Below are 24,745 nucleotides of genomic sequence, written 5' to 3' on the forward strand. Positions count from 1 at the left end.
TTTTCCACTTCAGTCCCAGTGATGTGTTAAGTACAAAAGCTTTATCATATCTTGTGATATCTGATAAGGAAGCTTCTATTCACTATCTTTTTCTAAAGTTTCTTGGTGATTCTTAGGCATTTATTTGTCCATATAAACTATAAGTTCCGTTTTTTTTAATTCCTCTCAAACTCCCTCTTTCCTTCCCTAGAAGTTCAGCTCTTTTGGGATTCTGTTATGACAGTATTAACATTTGCTCTTTAAATTTTGGAATTAATTAATGGTACTAAGTCTTCCTGTTCAAGCCTATGATATGGTTTTAATTGGTTCATTGTGTTTTATATCTTTCAATAAGATTTTATACATGTAGGTCCTGTGCCTTTTCTATTAAATTCATTCATGTGCATTTTATAATTTTTGTAGCTAATATGATTGAAAAATGTTTTCTTTTCTTTCTTTTGCTAGATATTCATTGCTAAATTAGAAACAATATCGAATTGCTGACTTCTGTTTATCAAATGTGCAGGTACTTTATTGTCTTATTTATTCTATTAATTTATTCTTTGACAAGAGTTCTTTGTTTCTGTCTACTTAAAAAATCAAATCATCCATAAGTCTTATTTCTTATATTTCATTTTTTATGAATATCATTTTATTTTATTACATGATTGCATTTGCTAGAAATGTTGAGGCAATGTTGAAGAATAATAGTGATGGTGGGTATCCCTACATAGTTCCTGAATTTAAATGAAATGGTTTTGGTGTCTATCTATGGTAACAATTTTGATATTGGTAAAGTCTTTATTCTTCTGCTGCAATTTAATTATAATTTTTATTAGAATTTCTGAAAAAATTAATATATGTGTGTTTATCACATGGTCATATTAATTTTATCCCTAAACATGTTGATATAATGAACTATATTGATAGATTTTATGATAAAATTCCTGAAATTAACACTACTTGGACAAAGTATAATGATATTTTGATATATTAGTAGATTTCTTTTGTTAGTGTTTAATTTAGGAGGCTTGGAAGGAAGCTGTGGGGTGTTACTGGGAGCACTTACCAAGAACACCAGGAAGTCTTACCAGGCTCTGTAGGCCACTCTCCATCCTGCCATGATGGTGTGGAGGCCATCATACTTGCCTGTCTAAACACCGAGCCTGGAGAAATGCAACACTCCACCTGGTCTGCGCCTCGTCTGAGCCTCTTTATACTTTTTTATTCATGAACACTAACCTCCAGTAGGCTCTTAGTGCTCCCTGCAAATCGTACTAGTTTCCCTAATCCATTCGCTCTCCTGGTTGTCTAGTTTATACCTCCTCCTATCCCCCTAAATGTAAAATCCTCTCCCAAATATTCATCTCAGATAGTTTAGATTTCATAATGGAAAGAAGAGCTGTTACAGTGAGGTCTCAGTAGTCCCAGACTTTCCTGCTCACAAATGCTCCAGGATCATTTATAGGTTGCTTATTCTCATATGCAGACCATGAACAAAGGGACATTGCAGTAGGACATGATTTGAGGAAAATTGAGGCATACAAGCAATGAGAAAAGAAATTAGTCTCTCATTTATTTCCATCATTTCAAACAGGCAGAGCAGTCTTCAAAAGTTTGAACAAATGTAATTTCAAGAAAATTGAAGGCAAATTTGACAGACAATAGCTAACACTGAAACAGCGCTTTGTATGAACTGGCACTGTTCTGACCGCTTTATATATAACATTTGGTTTAATCCATATAGTAACTTCATAAATTAGAAACTATTAACATCCGCATTCTATACATAAGAAATAGAAAGCACAGGGAGGTTAATTAATTTTCCTGGTGTCGTGCACTTACTACGAGGTGTTGGCAGGATTTGAACACAGGTAATATGGCTCTTATTCCTTCTCTGTGAGGAGGCATGAAGGGAGGGAAGCAGTGCAAGAGGTGAGGAACATTCAAGGGAAATCCTCCTGATGAAAGTCAGGAGTGGGGAAAAGAGCTGCTCTGCTCTTTACTCCCATAAACACGTAAGGTTTAGCAAAATGGGAGTTTATTGTCTCTCTCAGGAGAAGTGATCAGAAGTGTATTTGGAAAGTCTCCCATTTTCAGGGTGTCACTCCCACATTCTAGCCACTTTTCTTTTGAGCATTTTCTTGGTATTATGTGTGGATAATATAAAGTTTCCTCCAAAGTTCTGAAATGGATCAGAATCATGTATTAATTACACCCAATCCAAGGCCACTCAGCCCCTAAAGCCCAATTTCACCCCCTGTTCTATTCCTTATCCAGTAATATTTCCTGCCACATAACATAGTATATTAGGGATTCTGCAGTGAGATTAAGTAACATTAAGATATTCCAAGATGCCAACGTCAAGATGTTAATATTTGAATGCAAACCCCTACTAATTTTGTGGAAAGAAATTAAAGACTAAATATACAACCTACTTTCATACTCAAGAAATCAGGTTCTCCGACTCTTTTAAACAAAATTCAAAAAGACAGAAGTGCAAAATTCATCCTCTCCAACTTCTTCAGTTCAGTCCCAGCTAGAAGGATTCTTCACACGTGGGAAGCCCTGGGTTCTATCAGGAGATAGAGCTCACACTGTTCCTCTCTGGAATGAGTCAAATTCTTTTAATGGTCTGAGAACCTGTGTTAGTTCAACTACAATTTGTAGGCCCTCATTTTTAAAAGAGTTAGTAAGACACAAAAATTATCGTACTTCTTACATTAAGGTACCAAGCCAATCCTCAGTTCCAAAAACAGTTACGCCAGAAAAAAAAATGTTCCCAGAATCTGATATTAATAAGGCCAAAGACCAGAGAATAAACTCCTTTTGAGTGAAGGAGAAAAATTTCTTAGCTGTAGCCCTGCCAGGACACCACTTAGTGTGTTCCAGGTGTTCTAAATCCGTGCCATGTGAATTTAAACTCAGTTGGGAGAACTCTTCGAGTAAGAAGTTAATTCGGGTGCTCCGCACTCACATTTCTGAGGGGATAATCCATTTGTGCACCCAGCCTCCTGTCTCTGAGAGTGACGCTTAGCCTGCTTACAAAGTTCTGAAGTTTGTAAAGGTGGCAGCTCAGGGGCCAGGTGCACACTCTTCTAAATATGCATTTTCAGTCCCCTACCGTAGTGGACATTTCCAGTGCCTCTTGCCAAGAAACCTGCCTCCTACCAAAGTTTTCTCCTTCAACCCGGAGTTAACCAGTCTAGTGCCACCCTGAAACTAAGAAGTAGGAAGTGATTATGAATTTGTGGACTATCCTCCTACAGTTATTTTCTCGGCCCTACACGCAGAATGGAATTTGGCACATCTGGTCCAGAGATGGCTGGCAATAACAATCTAATGCTAAAACCTCACTCGTGCTGAGAGGCGTATGCAGGACTTCACTCCCTGGCAATTTGAAAGCAGTAAATATAGTTTTGCCCACTGAGATCTAAGAGACCTGTACTCTTCCTGCAGGAGAACATTGGCCTCAGCCATATCTCCTTAGAAAAACTTGTGCCCTCAGAGGAGACTGCAGCTTCCCCACTCTGGAACTCAAAGCCCTGGAGCTTTGAGTCTTTGCCCGACTCTGCACCTCTGCTGCGAGCTGAGTGACCTCATCCCACTTCACTGAGGTGCTCACATTCTCTCCCTCATTTCAAACCATCTCTCACAGTCCCCCTCTCATTAACATCCCCCCTTGAGAACCTTTCCTGAAGCCCAGGGGCCGTTTTTAAATCTCTGCCTCCAGGGAAATAGCTATTTGCTTTTGGACAAAAAGACCACAAGCTACAATCATCTACCACAGCCCAAATAACATAAAATTGGGTTAAAATATGTAAAACCTCTCCTGAACCTAAAACTGGCCTCTACAAATCACCAAGGTCAGAACATGAAGGCCAAACCACACATCCTTAAACCACCAAGGCTTCTCCATGTACATACTTTGCTGCCCCAAATTCTGCGATTTTGGTTTTAATTTTCAATATCTCTAGCCAATGCATTTAACATTGGCATTTTGACAAACGTATCATAAAATTACTATTGTCCTCCCTTACCCTGATGTGAATCTGAAGAAGTCAAGAAAAAAAAATTAAGGCCACAAAATGGAGGCCAAAATAATACCAGAGACCAGGTTGGCAAGTGTTGCTCTCAATTGGTTAACCAAATGCTGCTGCTAATCCTGGATCTCAGAAGTAGGCAGATTTACCCTCCATTCATGGGCAATATAGAGGAATAGAGGAAAATGTGTGGTTTTTGAGGATAGGCTTATTAGCAAAAGAGAAAGGAGTGAAACTAAATCAAGCATGCAATTATTCTTCCCAAAGTAACCAAGTGGTTATGTCACTTCACTTCTACTAGAGTGGAGTGAATGAGGCAGTGACAAAGGGCCAGAGTGTGCAAAGGGAAAATACCTGCTCTTGGAAGCCTGCAGTGGGAAGCAGCATTGCCCTCCAGGCCAGGAAGGTCAATATCATGCCAATGTCACATAACTCACACGAGGAAACCAGGGATGTCTGATTCTAAGACCCCTGCTGTTTTCACAGAGACCTGCTGTCTTTGTCTCTTGATAACTTAACAACTTAGTCGTGTAGCCTTATTGGAATTTTTTGATGTTTTTACTGGGGCTATGAGATTACATTTCAAGTATGGGTTCAATAAATGATAGCTACTATTACTACTAGTTGTCATTGTTATTATTATTATTAATGTTTAAACGTCTAACCTAAGGGTATTGTTGAGCTACTTCGGGAAAAATGTTACATGTAGGAATATTTGAATTAATTCATGAAAGAGTATATTTGTAGAAAGATCTTACTTTCCCTTTAATTTCTGGTTATCTCAGATGTTAACCTCTCTAACGCAAACAAATTCTTTGATTAATATATGCTAAAGTGTTGGCAACACTTTCTAGATAATGTCTACAAGGCACTCTCACAGTTAGTGTTTGATCCTTTTCACTCTTGCATCCCATTATTTACCAGTAAGCTAACAAATTAAACTAATACAGTTTTCAAAAACTGTCTCTTAGTATACCCAGTATGAAACTAAAGAATTGGAAAACATTTTAAGGATGGTGAAAGAATACTGACATTGGTAGTATGCCTGCTTTGTTCCCAGAACATTACACATGGTCACTCATGTTACTCTGATGTTGAATTTAGTGGTTAGGTATTATTTCCTCCACTTCATGGAAAAGGCACTTGAGGCCAGAAAGGTCAATAACATGCCCAAAGTCATATAATTCACATGAGGAAACCATGAATGTCTGGTTCTAAGACTCTTGCTGTTTTCCCAATGACCTGCTATCTTTGTCTACTAGTACCTTAACAACTCAGTCTTGTAGCCTTACTGGAATTGTTGGTTGTCATTACTGTCGTTATGAGATTACATTTTGAGTATGAAATTCTACATATTTACTTATAGCTCAAGAAATGCCTTGCGAAGATTACTTCATTTCCTATAATAGCATGCTCTGAGGCCACTGGCAAATTATAAGTTGAAAGGCAGAATTATCCATTCAATTATTTTATCATATGTTTTTGCTTATTTCATTGACCAATAATTAAAATCAATTCACTGGGGGTTAGGCAACATACTGGAGATTCTTAAAATCATTGAAATTATTTGCAATTACAGTATTCCTTATTCAAGAATTATTATAGGAGCCCCCAATCATAAAGTTTTCAAAATTACATCAATTTTAAATTTTTAAAAATATGATTAACATATTGATCTTATAATAATAATGCCTAAGATGTTAAAGAATGCATTCATACACATCCACTTTGTTTAAACTTTATATCACTCTGTGAGATAAGTGTTACTGTGCTCTTTGTCAATGGTGAAAACTGAAGTTAAAAGGTGGTAAGTGGTTCCCCAGGGCCATACACTTAAGAAATGGCAAAAGGCTTAAACCTAGATGGTTATGACTTCTAAGCTCATGTTGTTTCATTAGACACCTTCCTCTACGCCACGGGCAAAGAGGGACCCACATGGGCTGGCTGAGCTCCATAGACCTGATTAATGTCGAGTTCTGACTAACATGAGGTGTGTCCTCAAATCGCACGCTCCTCAAAGTTCTCTGGCAAGTTAGACTGTTAAGTGGTGGTCCAACATATCCATAAAGATTCATTAATGCATGTTTAAAAATTTCTTCTAGAAAGGCAATGCATTATTTCTACTTAGAGGCATAAATTTCATATTATATCATTAATAGAACCCAAAAGCCTAGACATATAATAGGTTCTACTCAAGGACCAAACAAACGTGGTGTCTATTTTCTAGCACCTTCCCAACTGAGACTCTTCCACAGTAATGTGACTGAAGATTTAGTGTAAATAAAAATTACCAAAAATTAGTATAATAATAATGAATCTTCTGCATCATTGACATTAGGTAAAATGCTCTCTGGCTTCTTTATCATTTTCAGGTTTTCTTGCAGAAAGCAAACAAATTATGAAACATCAAATGCAAAATCTAAATGCATTTATGTTTCAAAAACTCCAACATCAGAGAGAGATTTCTCACAGGTGAATAAAACTCTTATTACTTAAAGTATTCATCACAGGAAGGTAGGGTCTTGGGTTCAAGTCTCAGCTCAGCAATCAGGAAGAAACCTGTGAAATTAGTCGTGGCACTACATCTCTTTGGGTCCTAGTTTGCTGGTTTATGATGGAGTTAGAAGCAGAGTCATTCAATGCCCTCAAATGTCTCTTCTATGATTTGCACATGGAGCACTGTTGCCATTGTTTGGTATTTCTAATTGACACTCTATAGAATCAAGAAGGAGAATGCCATTCTCCTATGATCATTGCTTTTTTTTATTTGTCTCCACTTAAAGGTAGAATTGCAACTACAGCTTAACGTGATTATTGCAGAAAAATATAATGGCCACACATTATCTCAAGGGTCATTGAAAACAAGATAAAAGAATCATGTGGCTTTAAATGTTCATGTGAAAAGAGAGATTTCCAGATGTGGAAAGTCTGTATTTCCTATACCACTGTACCAGTAATGATGGAGACAGGAAAATTGTGCCCCTTAGAGAGAGAGAAGAAGGCTCTCTTGAAAAGGACTCCTCTCTGAGGGTATTGAGTCTGCTTCTCTTACTCACCATCTTTGATGCTTAGCATCTAAATATTTTTTGTTTGTTTTATGTAAGGGGAAAATAATGATATTTTTCTTGGGATGTGATTGGTAGTTTGTTTGTTTTTCCATCAAACTTATTTTATGGAAGAATCTGCAGAAAGCATGAAGCTTTTAAAATTTCTAGATCGCTGAATGGTGTAAAAGGATATTTATCCCATTGCTATCTTTCTTTCCCACTTTTTTTCACATAGTTCTACTCTCTTTTCTCTCTCTATGATGTCTTCCCTCACTTTTATTGATGAATGAATATTGAATGAGCCAATGAATAAATCTGACACTGTGGAATGGAATGGAGGGAAAGAAAGTGGGGAAAATGTTACCTGAAACATAGTTGATAGCGGAAAGTAGAGTTGGAGTGCCTAGGTATTAGAAAGAAGGGAAATCTGTTTATATATAATAGAAAAGTTATAAATCAGATAGATCAGTGCAAAGTACTGAAAAATCTCCATGAAAAATACAGTACCAGGAGCTGTAGTTGCCTTATATATACCCATAAAGATAACAAGAAATGACAGTCAAGGCATGCGCATCATTTAATACGTATACTTGCAATACCAATGATATCAACAAACACCTCACCATTTAGCTTTCACATCACTGCTAAACACAAAATGGTAAGAGAAGGGTCATCGTTTTCTCTTTGTGTTGGTTTTTCTCACTCAGCTTTATTCAGCATCTTTCTCTATCCTCTCAAGAGACAGGTTATATACCTGACCCACATTAGAAAAGTTAGCAAGTGAAATGAGATTTCCCCTAAGCCACTAACTGTTCTTTGGAATATATTTGAAAGCTTATCCTTTAATATAGTAATATGCCTTTCTCTATGCTTTCATTACTTTGCAATTGAATCCAATCCCCACAGTCAGCACAGAGGCTCACAATGAAACAGCATCTCACTACATCATGAAGAAACTCATTGGTGTTCTGACACACACACATACCTACACACATTTTCTATATACTGCCAAGGGGTTCACCTGGCAAATGAGGAAGGAGAAATTAGATCCAGACTGAGAATTTTGATGTAATTAGACCTCAGCTGCGTACACCCTACTACTCTCAGTGGAGCTCAACTTACAAGACATTTATGTACCCACCATTAATCACAGATTTCCCTCATCTAGGACAACCTTCCCAATCATTTTCACTTTCTAAGTCCTATCCATCTTCAGAAACCAACTGTATTTCTTTACAATCCATGAGACAGCTCCAGACCAATCCGAACCCAGACAAGTCTTTCTTTTCTGAACTTATGGCACTTCTAGTTTTTATCAAAATCAATCATTTGTAAATGCGTCAGGCACATTCTTGTGATACCCATGGAACTCTTTCAAATACTGTTCTATTTAATTTTAAATTGTATAAATTGGAGTTTATTGGCTTCTTCCCATATATATTAGTCTTTGAGTAAGATCCACTGCTATAAGCCAACAGTTGTGTCATGAGTAATAGCTCCAGAAAGGTGTTTTCTAAAGCTCATGTGGTGTTGAGCTTTACATTTTTCACTAGAGCAACAAAAGGAAAAGGAAAGAAGAAAATATTAATAATGCAGGTATAGAGACCTAGGCAAAGAATAAAAGTCTGCTCTAGATAAGATTCAAACTTCAAGTAAGGGCAGTACTCAGGAGAGTGGAGCACAGAACTGAGAAGGTATGAAGGAAATGGAGTCAATAATGGGTCCCAGGGAGACAAGAACTGAGCCTCAGTGAGTATCTAGCAGGTAACAGGAACAGAAGTGCACAAATAACTCTGGAAGTAGGCTGGATTGAAAGGGTCTCTGCCCTCAGAGACTGTAAGTGATGGGAATGGATATATAAAACATTGAGGTTTAGCAGAACTTAGAGTTTATACATTTACTCTCTTGAATTGATTTCTGGAAGTTTTTTTCTCCTAATCTTTCTTTCACCTTATGTTAATATCATTTGTAAAAAAGTGATTGTTTTCTGTTCAATATGGCATATTTCTCAGACACGCTGAGTACTGCAGGATCAGGCTTAAGCAGTAAGCTTTTCCTCAAGCAACTTGAAGGTTATGATTCCACACAGTTATGCCTTGTCTACAACTCGATAATGAAATCCTTGTGATCAGCAACTATTTTTGGTCATCTGTTGTGGACTGAATATTTGTGTCCCTCCAAAATTTGTATGCTGCAACCCTAGTCACATTGTGATGGTATTTGGAGGTGGGGCCTTTGGGAGGTAATTAGGACATGAGAGTAGAGCCCTCCTGAGCAGGATTAGTACCCTTATAGGAAGAGGTCAGAGAGCTGTTAGCTCTCTTTCCAACATGTGAGGGTACAATGAGAAGTCAGCCACGTGCAACCTGGAAGAGGGCTTTCACCAGAACCCGATCATGCAGGTACCTTGATCTCTAACTTACAGCCTCCAGAACTATAGAAATAAGTTTCTATTCTTGATAAGTTATCTAGTTTTATGGTATATTGTTATAGCAGCCCAAGTTGACTGAGACATCATCCTTATATTCCCCCAAAACCTATCACAATATGTTTAATATGGTAGATAATTAACATGTCCTTCTTAATTCTACATGCTTACTATTTACATATTATGAATATTCAAATATTCTTTCCTAAATGGTGTAACCTTGTTCAATTAATTAAAAATCATTAAAAACTCAGTCACGTCATTAACACATCTTGAGTGCAATGAAAAGTCAGAAGGGTGGAACTGATACTACACCAAAGGCTGCTTTTTCACCATTATTTCACAGTTTTGAGCTGCGTGTGGAGTTGCCTTTGAAAACATTTGTACTTCTCATTTAGATGAGCTCTATGACATGCAGAGACAGATGAAAAACAATCTCTGTGTGAAGTCGCATATGAGGGGTTAGTTCTAAATTTACCAGCCACTAATTCCTTTGAGTGATCATATTTGTTCTTTGATTACACATAACCTTACTGATTTCAAAGCAAAAGAGCAGGAGGAGATGAAAATGCTTGAATCACACAGCAGCCTCAGGTGGTGCCTCTGGCACTGAAGAGCTGACATTCCTATTCCAAATCTCAAAGCATATTAGACCTAACTAGGCTTTGGGCAAATCTGATACAGTACCAACAGCTGTGGCAATACAGGACTAAATACCAAGCAGAAGACAGTATGTTTAGTGTGTATAGGAGCCTATGCATCCCAGACAAGGAGCATGAAGGGATGAAATAGGAACTCCCTGACTTATGGTTTCCTGGGGAAAGTTTAGTAGTGTTGCACAGGAAGTACCATGGTGGCAATGCCCCTGAAGCATGGGAATGCTCTCTGCCAAGCAAGAAGGGAATCCTCCTTCAAAAAGGGGATTAAAACTCTGGCTATTATTGATTGAATAAAGAACTATGTTCCCATAGAGTGGCTCGAGATAGACAGAGCAATCTAGTAAAAAGACAGAAAGCTGCAGAGCATGCTAGAGAAACTAAAGTCTCCCTGAGAAATTAACAGATACAGATTAAATAGTTAAAGCCTTATGTCAAGAAAGCACATAAAATTATACATTAAATCATTTTATTCTATAAACATAAATTTATTCATTTTTGTTTTATATACTGGTTTACATTTATTGAGTTATTACTGTCTGCCGAGTACTAAACTGAACATTTCACAATTTTATTGCTTTTAAGCCTCATTCACAATCATAGGAAATATGTACAATTACCAACCTCATTTTTTTAAATGGATAACTGGAGCTTAAAGAAGTTAAGTAAATGGCTCAAGATCATACAACTACAATTTCAAGACTGAGACTTGAAGCCAGTCTGACTAACTCCATATCCCACGTTCATAATTACTAAACTGAACGATCTCCGAAGCAAGAAGCAGACATTTTAGCGTGGACTGTGATGGTCTCCAACAAAACTATGCACTACGGAGAGAATTCAGATGGGGCAAAATCCATTTCTTTATAATGTGGCACTGGAGACCTCTATCAGGAATTACTGTATGTTCCCCTTCCACTAACTGTATATGTATATCATGTGTCTCAATAGACATACTCAACTATAGTGTGTCTCAATTTGGGTTCAGTCATTCTCAAAAAAGAAAATTATCTTTATAGGTTCTTGAGTTAAAAGAGACCTACCAGATATTGTCGTATAAGGATGCTGTGATGTTAATTTTATGTGTCAACTTGACTGGTCATGAGATGCCCAGATTAAATATTATTTCTGAGTATGTCTGTGAAAGTGTTTCCAGATATGATTAGCATTTAAATCAATGAACTCAGGAAAGTAGATTGTCTTCCCCAATGTGGGTGGTCATCATCCAATGTGTTGATGACTTGAATAGAGCAAAAGGCAGAAGAAAAAGAAATTCACCCCCTTTTTTTCTGCCTCACTGTTGGACCTGAGAAGCCTCATCTCTTCTTCTGCTCTCGGACTAGGATTTACACCATTGGTTTCCTGGGTCTCAGGCTGTTGAATTTGGACTGAAATAGACCATTGGCTTTCCTAAGCTGCAGCTTGCAGGCAGCAGATCATGGGACCTTTAGCCCACCATAATTCTGTGAGCCAATTCCCCATAATAAGTCTACCATCCATCTATCTATCCATCTATATGTCTGTCATCTATCATCTCCTATTGGTCTATTTATCTATGTATCTATCTACCTATCTATCTATCTATCTATCATCAACTGTTGGTCCATCTGTCTATGTATCTATGTATCTATGTGTCTATCATCTCTTCTTGGTCCTCTTTCTTTGGGGAAATTTAACTAACACAGACACTTAGGTTAGGGGATAAAAATTTTGATGCCCAGAGAAGATAAATTAAGTAAACAACAATACTTGCGAATCCTGCCTTAGCAAGGCATTTTTTCTGGGAGTGCTGTGAGCTACAGCTACAAATGTGAGTAGTCAGTCAATAGCATTTTTAACAAAGTCTGCTATGTTTTGTAGCAATTCAATTAGAAAGAAATTCCACATCTTTTTCTTTTCCCCTTTTGGAAACAAATTTCCTTCATTTTACTAAACTTAAGACTGGTTGTTCCAGGATATAAAAGCATCTTGACATTGGCGAATTGTATTCAAGTCTTCAAATCTTGCCAACCTTTTGTGGAACACATTGCATTCATACGTTAACTCATCTATTCATTCATTTAGTCATATCACGAGAACGTGTGGAATGCCTATTCCATGTGAAGCATGCTTTACTTGTTAACAAAGAAGCGATGTGCAAACAGGCAAATTCCTTGTGCTTGCAAACACATAAACAAAAACGCAACATAAGGTCAGTTGTAAGTGATAAGAGAATAAATAAAGCTGAGTAAGGAGAGAGAGGGCATCTAGGAGATTGGGGGTGCTATTTAAAATAAAGTGTTCAGAGATGGCCTTGCTGAGGAAGTGACACTTGAGTAGCATCGAAAACAAGACAAGGGAGCAACAGAGCATAGCTCCAGGGTAAGAACATTCTGGGCAAAACAAAAAAAACACCAACACCCTGACGCGGAACCCTACTAAGTATATTTAAGTTTCAGAAAGGAATCTAGAGTGCTAGAACAAAGTGAGAAATAAGGAATGAAGTCAGAATAACAAGCAGGGGCCGGATCACATACAGGCCTGCACACTGTGGATTTTGTTGTAAGAAGAACAAGAAGTCATTGAGAGTCTTGAGTAGGGTTTGGCGATATCTGATTTGTGTTTCAAAAAAACATTTTTATTGTGTAGAATATATTGTATGCTGTATTGATAGGCCTCTACAATTCTGGAGTTAAAGACTCCATACACACTCATTACTTGCCTTTCAGAAGAATGTTGGGGTCATTTTTAAGTAGAATTATATCATTGTCAGTTGCTCTATTGATGAAGTTCTTTTTCTTTCAGTTTTGTTGAGTATAACATGCATGCAGAAAAGTACATAGGTCATAAACATACAGCTCAATGAATGATCATAAGGTGAATAAATCTGCATAGCTATTGTCTATGTCAGCAAATAGAGATTTCCATTACTTTCAGAAACACTACTTGTGTCCACTTCCAGTCATACTCCTTCTCTCTTCCTGAAGGTACTACTATCCTGACTTCTAAAATCTTAGAATGGATCTGTCTGTTTTAAAACTATGTACAGATGGAATCATCTATTATGTACTGTTTGGGCCTGGCTTCCTTTGCTCAACATTGTTTTTGTAGGATTCATCCATGTTGTTGTGTATAGCTACAGATTATTCATTTTCATTGCTATGTAGGATTCTGCTGTATGAGCACACACTTATTTATTCTACTATTGATGGACATTTAGGTTGTTTCAAATTGTTGTCCATATTGTATAATGATATTGAATATGTCCTTCAGAGCATATGTGTACATATTTCTGCTGGGTAGGTACATTGAATTGGAACTGCTGATTCTTAGTTTATTCATATGTTCTGCTTGAAGAAATGCTGTGAAAGTGGTTGAACTGCTTTAAACTCCCACCAGTGATACAAGAGAATTCCAATTACATCACATCCTGACCTACATGAAAAACTATCAGACTTTTATTTTTTTTTAATCTGGTAAAATTTACATACAATAAAATTCACAGAGTACAAATTGATACATTTTAATAAATATATATGGTAGTTAACCAATTAAAATGTAGAATTTTTCCATTATCCCAGAAAGTTCATTCATGTCCACTTTCAGTCAATCTCCTATCCCTTCAGAGGAAACCTTTTTTTTTTCATTTCTGTCACCATAGATTAGTTTTGTCTATTTTTGAAATTCATAGAAATGGGATCATACAGAATATAATGCTTTGTATCTGTCTTCTTTTATTTAAAATTGTATGTTTGAGATTGATCCATGCTGTTGTATTTAAGATTTTGGTAAGCCTTAAAATCAGGTAATGTATTTTCTCCAATTTTATTCTTTTCCAAGATGGTTTTAACTATTCTAAGTTCTTTGATTTTCCACTTAAATTTTAGAATCTACATGTTAAGTTTGTTTGGGATTGCATTGAATCTATAGATCAGTTTGGAGAGAACTGATATCTTAATGATATTGTCTTCAGTTTATGGAGATAAAATATATCTCTATTTATTTAGATCTTCATTGATTTATCTCAGCAATGTTTTGTGGTTTGCAACGCAGGAGTCTGGCATAACTTTTGTTAAATTTACTCCTAAGTATTTGAGTTTTATGATGTTATTACAAATGATATCAAAAATATTTTCTAATTGTTTGTTTCTAGTATACAGAAAATAAAATTGACTTTGCATATTGGCCTGTAGCCTGAGATCTTGTTGAATTCGCTTATTAGTTCTAGGAATAATTTTGTAGGTTCCTTAGGATTTTTTAAATAAATAACCATGTGTTATCAGAATAAAAAAGTTTTGTTTCTTCATTTCTAAATTTATGCCTTTAAATCCTTTACTTGCTTTATAAGAAATTGTGATTTCAGATGTTAAATCAATTTTGCATTCCTGTAATATTCCCACTTGGTCATAATGTTTTATGATCACAATGCTGCATTTAATTTGTTGATTTTATGTTAAGGATGTTTGCATCTATGTTTATATGATATTCATCTCTATTTATATATATAAAAAATATATTTATTGTGTATATATGAACATGCGATATATATGGACATATATGTATATATACATATAGTCCATGTGTACATATATATATGCATTAATTGAAAATTCATGAAATCAATTGATCAGTTTGGAAAGCCTTGAAAGCTATCATAATCAATCTTCAACACCATTAGCAAGTATATCCCTCCAATTACTAAGGCTACATTTAAATTATCTCTAAATCCTTTCAAAGTTTTCTGTAAAGGGTTTCTTGCACAAATTTAATTAGGTTTATTGCTAGATTTTGATTATTTTATTTTACTGTAGATATTATTTTTTAAAATTTTATTTTCCAGCTTTTACTGGAAATGCAATCAACTTTAGAGATGACTTGTATCCAGCAACCATACAATGTTAATTTTAAGTAATTAACATGCAATATTAATTTTAATGCCATCTGTGTAAAATAATGAGATTTTTATTCTTTGTTTTCTAATGATAACAGGAAATGTTGATCCTAGGCATCCTTGCTGTATTCTAAGTCTCAGAGAAACAAAAAATCCAAAATTTTATCATCACATATGACACAGTGTAGGTTTTTTATAGATTTTCTTTATTAGATGAAGCAGTTTTCCTTGTAATTCTAGTTTGCTAACTGTTTTTTGTCAAGAATGAGCAATTAATTTTATCAAATGATTTTTAAAAAATGTTTTGAGATGATTATCAGTTTTTTATCCTTTGCTTTGTTAATGTGGTGAATTACATTGTTGAAATTTTGAAGACTAAACAAGACTTGCATTCCTAGGGTAGAACCAACTTGGCTATTATATGCAATATGTATATGTACACGTATAAGAAACGCAGACAGCATTATTTCTATAAAATATTATCATTCATAATATATATCACTAATATGTTAGCATATACCTATCATATATTATCATACACATATATTCTTAATATATCTATTAGTATATACACATACATCTATATCTTATATATTAGATTCTTGCCATCTATGCTTGGGAGAGACAGCATCCTGTAACTTTTTTACTTATCAGCTCCTTGTCTTGTTTTGGATTAAAGTTATGCTGGATTCATGAAATGAGTTGGGAGGTGTTTATTTTTCTTATATACTCTGGGAGATTTTATGTACACTGATGTTATTTCTTTCTTGAATATGTGATAGAATTTTCTGTTGAAGCTATCTGGCCCTGGGATTTTCTTTATAAGAAAGTTTAAAATTATAGATTAAACTTTTGTTTTTTTAGTGGTTACAAGACTATTTATACTTTTCTATTTTCACATTTGCCTACTAAGGTAATTTTAAACATGAATTTGTTAATTTCATCTAAATTTGTAAATTTATTTTTATAAAAATTCTCTTTTGATCTTTTGAATGCATATAGGATCTGCACTATTTCATCATTTTTATTCTTGATATTAATTATTTGTATTTCCCCTCGATTGTTCTCAATAGGCCTCCCTAGACATTTAATGACATATTAGTCTTTTCAAAGATCTACATTTTGTGTGGTAGATTCATCTCCATTACATTTTTATTTTCTAATTTATTAGTTTATCTTCTTAACATTATTATATTTCTCCTATATTCTTTTATTTTAAGTTCTCTTTTTAATGCCAGAGGGTTCATTTCCTTTTCTCTCTTATTCCTAAAATGTAGCCCTTTTGGAGCCTGAACCAAAACCTAGGGAGTTTGTCACAGCCTCTCATCCTTAGTGGGCTCTGGGCTCTGACTTTTGCCTTTGCTGTACATGAACTTGTCAAATGCCCTGCTTGGCTTCTCAGTCTCTCAGTAATCTCCTCTATAACTGGCATTTATATCTAGAGGAAATATGGCCCCATGTTCTGGCTTTGTCTCCATAGGCTTTCATTCTCTCCCAGATCTGGGCCTGGCAGTTCTTCTCTGCCTTGGGAACTACTTGGTGTTCACCAAAAAAATTATTTTTTGTTCCAAATTTTCTAGTTCTTCTTAGTGAGAATGTAGATATGAAGTGGGTTCACCTTTACCAGAACATTTTGATAAAGTTTTGATCATTTTTGAAGATAGCTAATATTCTGAATGCTTTGAATTTACTATAACTGTTGTCACTAATTTAAAATTCTATACATAATTTTTAAATGGAATCCTCTTCATTCACAAATGTAGTAGCTTTCCAACATAGTTAAAAACTGAAAAAAGAATAAATTATAAAGGCTTATTTTTACTAATTTTGTTCTGGAAAAGCTTTAGGAAATCACATATAAGATTTCTAAATGCTGAGTTTAAAATTAGGTTTCTTTGAAAAGAAATGCAGACTCTTAGCATAATTTCTATGAAGTATTTTTATCATTCAGAAATAAATTAAATACTGACTATAAACCAATATGACTTGACGGAGAGAAAAATCTTATATACTAATTTAACACCTGAACGAATATCTTGGAGAGATCATTTACATTTAGATGAAATATGTTTATAAAGTTATTTCACTTCTATTATCAATTATTTTTCTAACTTCATAACTAAGGGAGGATAAGTGACTTCTCTATGTCACACAGCAAATATGTAACAAAGATGGGCCCTAGACTCTCCTGACGGCAACAAATATTGTCAGGGTCTCACACCTTCCCCAAACCTTCTTTAACTCTTCACTCTTGTCTAGTTACTATCTTCTCCCTTCTCCATATTTCCAAAAAAAAATTCTTCAAAGTGAAAGAGCAATGATTATTTTCTGAATTTCTTCACTTTCTGTCTTCATAGTGTGAACTACTAAGGATCATTCACATTTCCAAGATTTTGGAAATTTGTAAAACTAAGCAAACAGACAAATAATAAATAACAAGTCAATTGGTCAAGATATTAAAGAATGGATTCCTGCTTTGGCTGAAAGGTTGAACAAAGTTATTTCAAAACTACTTTCCAAGTTCAATATTATATAATGTATCTTTGAATTGTCTTATTATTTAAAAATAACTTGATGGGGGTTGCACCAGTGGCTGAGTGGTTGAGTTCACATGCTCAGCCTTGGCAGCCCAGGGTTTCACTGGTTCGGATCTTGGGCGTGGACTAGCACCACTCATCAGGCCATGCTGTGGTGGCATCCCACGTAGCAGAGCCAGAATGACCTACAACTAAAATATGCAACTAGGTACTGGGGCTTTGGGGTGAAAAAAATAAAAGAGGAAGATTGGCAATAGTTGTTAGCTCAGGGCCAATCTTTAGAAAAAAAACAAACAAAAAATAAAAACAACTTGTAAAATAATTTTAAAACATTTGAGACAGTTTATAGTAGTGACTGTTTTATTCAAATATATGTAATGATAATGTACAAACTACTTTTAAACCATTTTAAATTTGTATAAAGACCATAAAGCTCTACAATGATTTTCTTATTTGCCACTTACATTTCTCTTTCTAAAAATTTGTAATGTGTTTTGCTATAAATAGTCTATCTTTTGAGCCTAGCCAATATGGTATCTGATAATGGCTCTCTGACATCAATCAGGTGTGAACTTCTCTGAAGGAAATATATAATCTATATGTAATGCGTATTGTCTTTGTGGTGCAGAAGTGTCTATGAGGTAATTAAAGCAAGCAGCTAGTGCAATCATGGGTTATTAGGGGGAAAGGCTGGTGATTAGAAAGAAAAGATTATTGTTGTGTTAATATTTCAGGTAGTGGAGTCTGTCTGAAGGGAAGCTATTTCTGGAAGGACTCTGGGACTCTGTCCTTTAGATGCACATGCTAATCCCAAATCCAGTAACTAGAAACCTAACTACATTTATCCAATGTGAACCTGCATGACTCTTCCCACAGACTAACTTGAGATTCATTGGATACAGAGAGAAGAGAGGGAAAGAGTAGAGTGTGGTACTCTAAGGGGAGCATCAAATCAATCAAATAAATACTGAACACTTCCATCTATGCACAAAGGAAAATGCTAGGTGCTTTAAGTTATAGACAAAATATCATATGCTCTCTGACCTCAGATAGCCTGTATAAGCAAGAAGGCAAAACTATGCACATGTTTTTTCATTGAACATCACAATATAATACTGTATTAGTTTTCCATTCCTGCTGTGACAAATTATCACCAACTGTGGCTTAAAACAACACAAATTTATTATGTTACAGTTCTGTAGCTTTAACATCTCACCAAGCTAAAATAAAGACATCTCCAGGGCTGCATTCCTTTCTAGAAGCTCTAGGGGAGAATTCATTTCCTTGCCTTTTCCAGCTTCCAGAAGCTGTCTACATTCATCTGCTTAGGGCTCTGTTACTCTGTCTGCAAAGTCAGTAATATTGGATTTCTCTCTGACCCTTCCCCTGTCATTGCAGCTCCACCTGATAGAAGAGAAAAGTTTTCCACTTTTAAGGATTTGTGTGGTTATATTGGGCTCACCTGGATAATCCAAGGTAATCTATGTCTATGTTCTTAAGCTTCACTATAATTGCAAATTCCCTTTTGCTGTGTAAGGTGACATATTCACAGGTTTTGGGCATTAGGGTGTGGACATCTTTGGGGGCCATTACTCTGCCTGCCATAAACATTGGAAGAGGAGTTTTGAAAAAAGCTTAAACTAAGATTCAGGGAAAGAAGAAAGATCATGTGGGCAGAATGCTAAGAGAAGGATTTATCAAGGACGTGGGGCATAAATTGATTTTGAAAAGTAGATTATTTGCTTCCTGATGTTTTCTTCTGCCTCTTGCATCAATTTCACTCCCAGAAAATCAATTATTTCATCAAGGTTTTCTGAGTTATTAGCATAGATAATAACATTATTTATGTTATCTCAAATTATCCTCAAAACAAACTTATTAGGGTGATATGATTATTAGCCCTTTTATACAGATAAAGAAAAATAGGGTTCAGCAAATTATCCAAAAGTATATACTTTGTCTATATTGAAACTAAATGCAAACCTGCGTAACTGGTGCCCATGCCTACACTTAACTGCCATACTCTGTACCTATGGTTTTACATTTTCCTTCAAATTTCTAATATTTTGCTGTAGTATTTTCCTTTTTAAAAACAGATTAATGTTTATTTTTTGTAAGAATAAGATACTACATTCTAAATTTATTTGCTATTTTTATACTTTATTTTCAAATGTATCGATTTCTCCTTTCATGTTTATAATTTTCCTATTCCATTTTTCTTAAAAATTATTTTTGCTTCTAACATCTGGTGTTGAATGCTTAATTATTTTCTTCAAAAAGTGCAAAGCATGGAATTAACTTCTGAGTATAAATTTTACCGCATCTCAAAAATATTGAAAGGCGGTATTTTCATTTTAATTATTTTAAGAAAACAGTAATTAAGTTTTTGAAGTTTTTCCCCAAGGCAATTCATGATTATTACAGACAAATAAAAATCAAGAAAGCAAAACAGAAAGTAAATAATGTTAGCACCTAGAGACCTAGAGTTCTCAAGATAGTTCTGATTAGTTGTTTGGTAAGCAGCCTCTCAAGACTTTTTTTGGCATATATTTACAAAAATAAGATAACAATATGTAAATTGTTTATAATGTTTTATTTTTGTTGTAGAAAAATATGAAGGATATGTTATCATGCCAACAGATCTATCTTTTTATGTCGTCATTTTAGCTGATTGCATAGTAGGCCTTCCATGAGCATATTATAATGTATTTAATCTTCCATAGTGAAACTATTTTTTTCCCCAGTTTTGCATTACACAACGCAGCCATGAGTATCTATATACTTCTAGCTCTAATACCTACCTATTTATTTGTTCTCTCCATAGATCTTATTTGCCTGTCAGTCTGATTATATCCTTTATAAGGTAAGAGAGTATATTGTTAAGTATGTGAATTCTCATCTCAGCTTTCCTGGAACTGAATCTCTTCTCTGCCACTCAATATATGAGTTTGGGCTAGTCGCTTAACCCTTCTGTGATTCAGTTTCCTCACGTGTGGCCAAGTATTGGTATTGACCTCATGGAATTGTGGTGAAGATTAAATATGACAATTCATCTAAACCACTTACAAGAGTGCCTGACATACATAGTCAATAAATGTTAGTTCTTAATATTTGGATATATCCCTAGAAAGTTCTAGGTCAGAGAGAATTCACACTTTATGGTAATATAAGACTACTAAAATTATACTGTTTAAACTCAGATGTTTAAAAGATAGCTTCTCATAAAATAAACAAGCCTCTTCTTAAAAAAATCATTAGAACTTAAGGCGTTTTTTCTTTTTGTGATTTTAGACATTGAATCAAAAGAACAATTCTAAAGTAATAGCTTATACAAGGGAAAAGTATCCAGAAGAAGAGATGGAAGATTCTGCCACTTTAAAAATGAAACAAAAAGCAATAAAATTAAAATCTAGAAACAGATCACTAATATTCAATATTTATTTCTAATTAATAACCATTGTTCTGTTCTTGTTAAGTTCTATTCTTCTCAACCCAGTTAGTGCCCATATAGTAATATGTGTATAAACATTATACTGTGGAGTCATTTCAATTTTTTTTGGTACAAGTATTAGGAGAATTTAAGTTTTAAAAAATGGAGTTTTATTTCAATTAATAGAATCATTGCATTAATAAAGGAGGCTTATATTAAAGTATTAAAATGGCATCTGTCTTTATTTTGTTAATACTGTTAATGCACTCAGCTACTGAATATTCTGTTGGCTACCTGTACTCTCAGGAAATATAGAATCATTTTTGTGGATAGGATATGATGTTTTAAAAAAATCACTTATAATGTATTTATTCATGCCATGAGTCCTACCTAATAATCTAAATAAACATTTCTTGGATTGAATATAATTCATTGTCAATGATTGATTGGTCCATCATTGTGGGTGAACTCTGAACTACTTCTGGGGACAGAGTGATTTATCGATATTGGGAAAGCTGTGTATCCAAATCCTGTTATATCCATTTGTAGTTCTCATCAATTTCAGCATATTTAGCATATAACACGATACAAAGTTTTTGTGGTTAGCCTATAGCATAATTCAATTTTACTTAACTAACCATAAAAAAGAAGTATATTGTGAAATGAAAGACATTTAAGTTAAAAGAGTATAAATAAAGAACATTAAAAGAAAACCTAAGTTTGCTTACTAAATAGCACAAGTGAACTTTGAATAGAGACCTAGGGCTTTTCCGTGTCATCTTCTCCGTTGTGTTAACATTGGATGAGTAAAATACGCTGATTCTATGGAGAAAACCATCTCTTTTATTCCTCAGTATAAAGTGAACCACAGTTACTTTGGTGAGCTTAAGTATGTCCAGGTGAGGCCAGTATCCAAGGCTTACTACTGGAGATCACCAGTATATGTCATTATCACCATGCTACATTGCCTATCTCATTTAAAAACTGTTATCAAATGACTTCTGCCACCAGCCAGGATGGAGTAACAGAGACTGGATCTACCCTCTCACTTGAAACAACTGAAAAGCCGGACAAAATATAAAAAAACAACAGTTTCACGATTGCATATCAGGCAAAAAAGGACAGTGATCCTTAAGTGTGGTGAGACCTATGATTGGTCAAACATAATACCCGCACAGCATTTCCAGGCTGCAGTCCAGGAATGGGAAACCAGGAGAAGGCCAGTGGTCTCCTTGCATTGAGGACATGGAGCTGGAAGTTGGTTTTACTCATTTACTGGGGAGAAGGTAGAGTTCACAGGGCAGAGTAGTAGAGCAGAGAGATGCACAGAAAGAAAGCCGTGAAGATCTCCTGAAGGTCATGGACTCTTAAGTCTTCAGCTGATCAGTACAGGTATGTGAACAAACTGGCCAAGGCTGGGGAAAAAAGAAAACACCCAAAACAATAACAGAGAGCAATCCCAGGCACTCACATGGGCCAGGAAAAGGGCATGTTCCCAGCAGCCAAAGTGGAATAACCTCATCATTCACGGGGTATTGGGAAGTGGACTCAGACACACTTTGCCTCAGTAAAGGGCCAAAATTAGCCTTAAAAGCTCCTCCCAAACAGACTAAAAGCAAGATCTGAAATGATGAAACTGTTCTCAAGTAATTTAACTGTCTTCTGGAATAAATCTCAATAATATTTAGGGATAAGTCCAAAAATATATTATATACATGCAAATATATATATATATACACAAACACACATACATATATACACACACATATATACACTATAAACATAGTCCATTTTTCTGCACACATATATAGACAAGTGATATTGTATGTTTTGATAAATAATATGTTTTCCAGTAGACAACTACATTACAGATGAGTACTTCAACAGAAGTGTGGTGCCTGTATTTAAACTTGCGTTTATTACTATCAATTAATACTCTTAGGATAATGAGAAAAAAGAGGAAGCCTACGTGAATTACACCTTCACAGAAAATGACATCATTATACATCACACAAAGGATTTACAGTATAAAATCTATTTTGGCAGAATTATATTTTTATCTGCCACACTGAAGCAAGAACACACTGAAGTAGATGATTTCATATAGTGCCACCATCAGAGTTTATCGCATTAAATTAACAATTTGCAGTATAAATTCAATTGGGCTGGTAGTTTTCTTTGCATTCAACTATAAAATGTTCTTTTACAGTTTTACAGCAGCAGTAAGCATAATGAGTTTATACCTAGTTTTATATTTGTACATATCAAATAAATAACTGAGACAACATGAGATTTTTTTTGAAAGGAGTCCATCTAGTAATTAACTTAGAAATTCACAAGTCTACTGTATTACACGGAAAAGAAATTCCCAACAGATCCAGTGGATCCAAATGACGTCTGGATACTTTTCACCTATTAACTTTGGACAAGACCCTTGAATTCAAAGTGCAAAAGATGATATCTAATCTGAATCTCTTAGTAATTTTATTATTTTCTTCCATTAAAATGCAACTGTTCTGTCTGGCATTTACTTTGGATATCAGTGCTATCTAAAGGAAAAAAAAACCCAGAAAACAAAACTTGTACCTTGCCAGAAATTTCAGTCCAATGTCTGTAGGGGAAGGAGGTCTGGGGGAGGTTGATCTCCCGTTTCCATTACTAGAAACATATTTCCCAGCTCATGTATTTCACTTGTACCGTATCAGAGCAAAGGAATACAGAGTCAGCTTGTATTCATTGGTTGCAAGTAAGAGAAAACAACCTCAGGCAAGTTAAATGAAAAGATGATATATTAGAAGTCTAAAATGACAAAAAGCTAAAAATCTGGCTTTAGAATTTTTAAAAAATGGGAATTGGGGCCAGCTCTGTGGTGTAGTGGTTAAGTTCTGCATGTTCCATATCAGTGGCCTGGGTTCAGAACCCTGGGTACAAACCTAGACTCAGCAGCCTTGCTGTGGCAGGTGACCCACACATAAAGTGGAGGAAGATTGGCACAGATGTTAGCTGAGGGCTAATCTTCCTCAAGCAGAAAAAAGAGGAAGATTGGCAACAGGTGTTAGCTCAGGGCTAATCTTCTTCAGCAAAAAAAAAAAAAAAAAAAAAAAAAGGAACAGCACCAGGGATCTAGGCAGACAGAGAGTGGGGACAATCACTTAAGAGCACCCCATTTGAAGTGAATGGGCTCCAGCCATGTTTTGGTTATTACGTTTTCATTAAAAAGTTATGCCAATACTTAGCAGCTTGGAACAATCATTGTATCATGCTTATGGAGTCTGCACATTAGGAATACAGACAGAGCCCCTCATGTTGGGGCCTTAGCTGGAAAGACTCAACAACAGGTTGAGGCTATCTATGGCTAGATGCTGAAATTACGTGCAGGCATCTTCATTATCAACTGATAGTTGACACTAGCTGTAGGCAGGGACCTCAGCTGGGCATGTCAACTAGGCTTCACATGTTCTCTCCATATGATGTGGGCTTCCTCATGGCATGGTGGCCTCAGGGTAGTAGGAAATTTTAAGTGGCCACTCAGGATACTATAAAAAATGTTCCAAGAAACAAGGCAGAAGTGTCATGGCTCTTTAAAATCTGGTTTTAGAAGTCATATAATGTCATCTCTGCCGTATGCTATCTGTTGAGTTAGTCATAAGCCCAACCAGATTCAAAGGGAAAAGATATAGACTCCACTTTTCAAAGGGAGGGTGGTAATATTACCTATTAATGTAGAAGACCACGTGGGTTGGGAAATGTTGTGG

At 35.3% G+C, this 24,745-nt stretch overlaps 1 long non-coding RNA gene across 2 annotated transcripts in view; it reads left to right on the forward strand.

The window, feature by feature from the left end:
• The window catches only part of LOC139082662 (uncharacterized), a 39,009-nt gene extending 17,635 nt beyond the window's left edge, over positions 1-21,374 (forward strand). Inside the window, exons 1-4 of one of the 2 annotated variants that reach the window (XR_011538871.1) lie at positions 431-505; positions 18,959-19,036; positions 20,385-20,423; positions 20,852-21,374. This is a non-coding gene — a long non-coding RNA (uncharacterized lncRNA). Of the gene's footprint in view, positions 1-430; positions 506-18,958; positions 19,037-20,384; positions 20,424-20,851 lie in introns of those variants that run through there. The other variant, XR_011538870.1, reaches the window with a different exon arrangement.
• The last annotated feature ends 3,371 nt before the right edge of the window (positions 21,375-24,745 follow it).

Source organism: Equus przewalskii, chromosome 3 (assembly GCF_037783145.1).
Source record: "Equus przewalskii isolate Varuska chromosome 3, EquPr2, whole genome shotgun sequence".
Taxonomy (NCBI): Eukaryota; Metazoa; Chordata; class Mammalia; order Perissodactyla; family Equidae; genus Equus; species Equus przewalskii.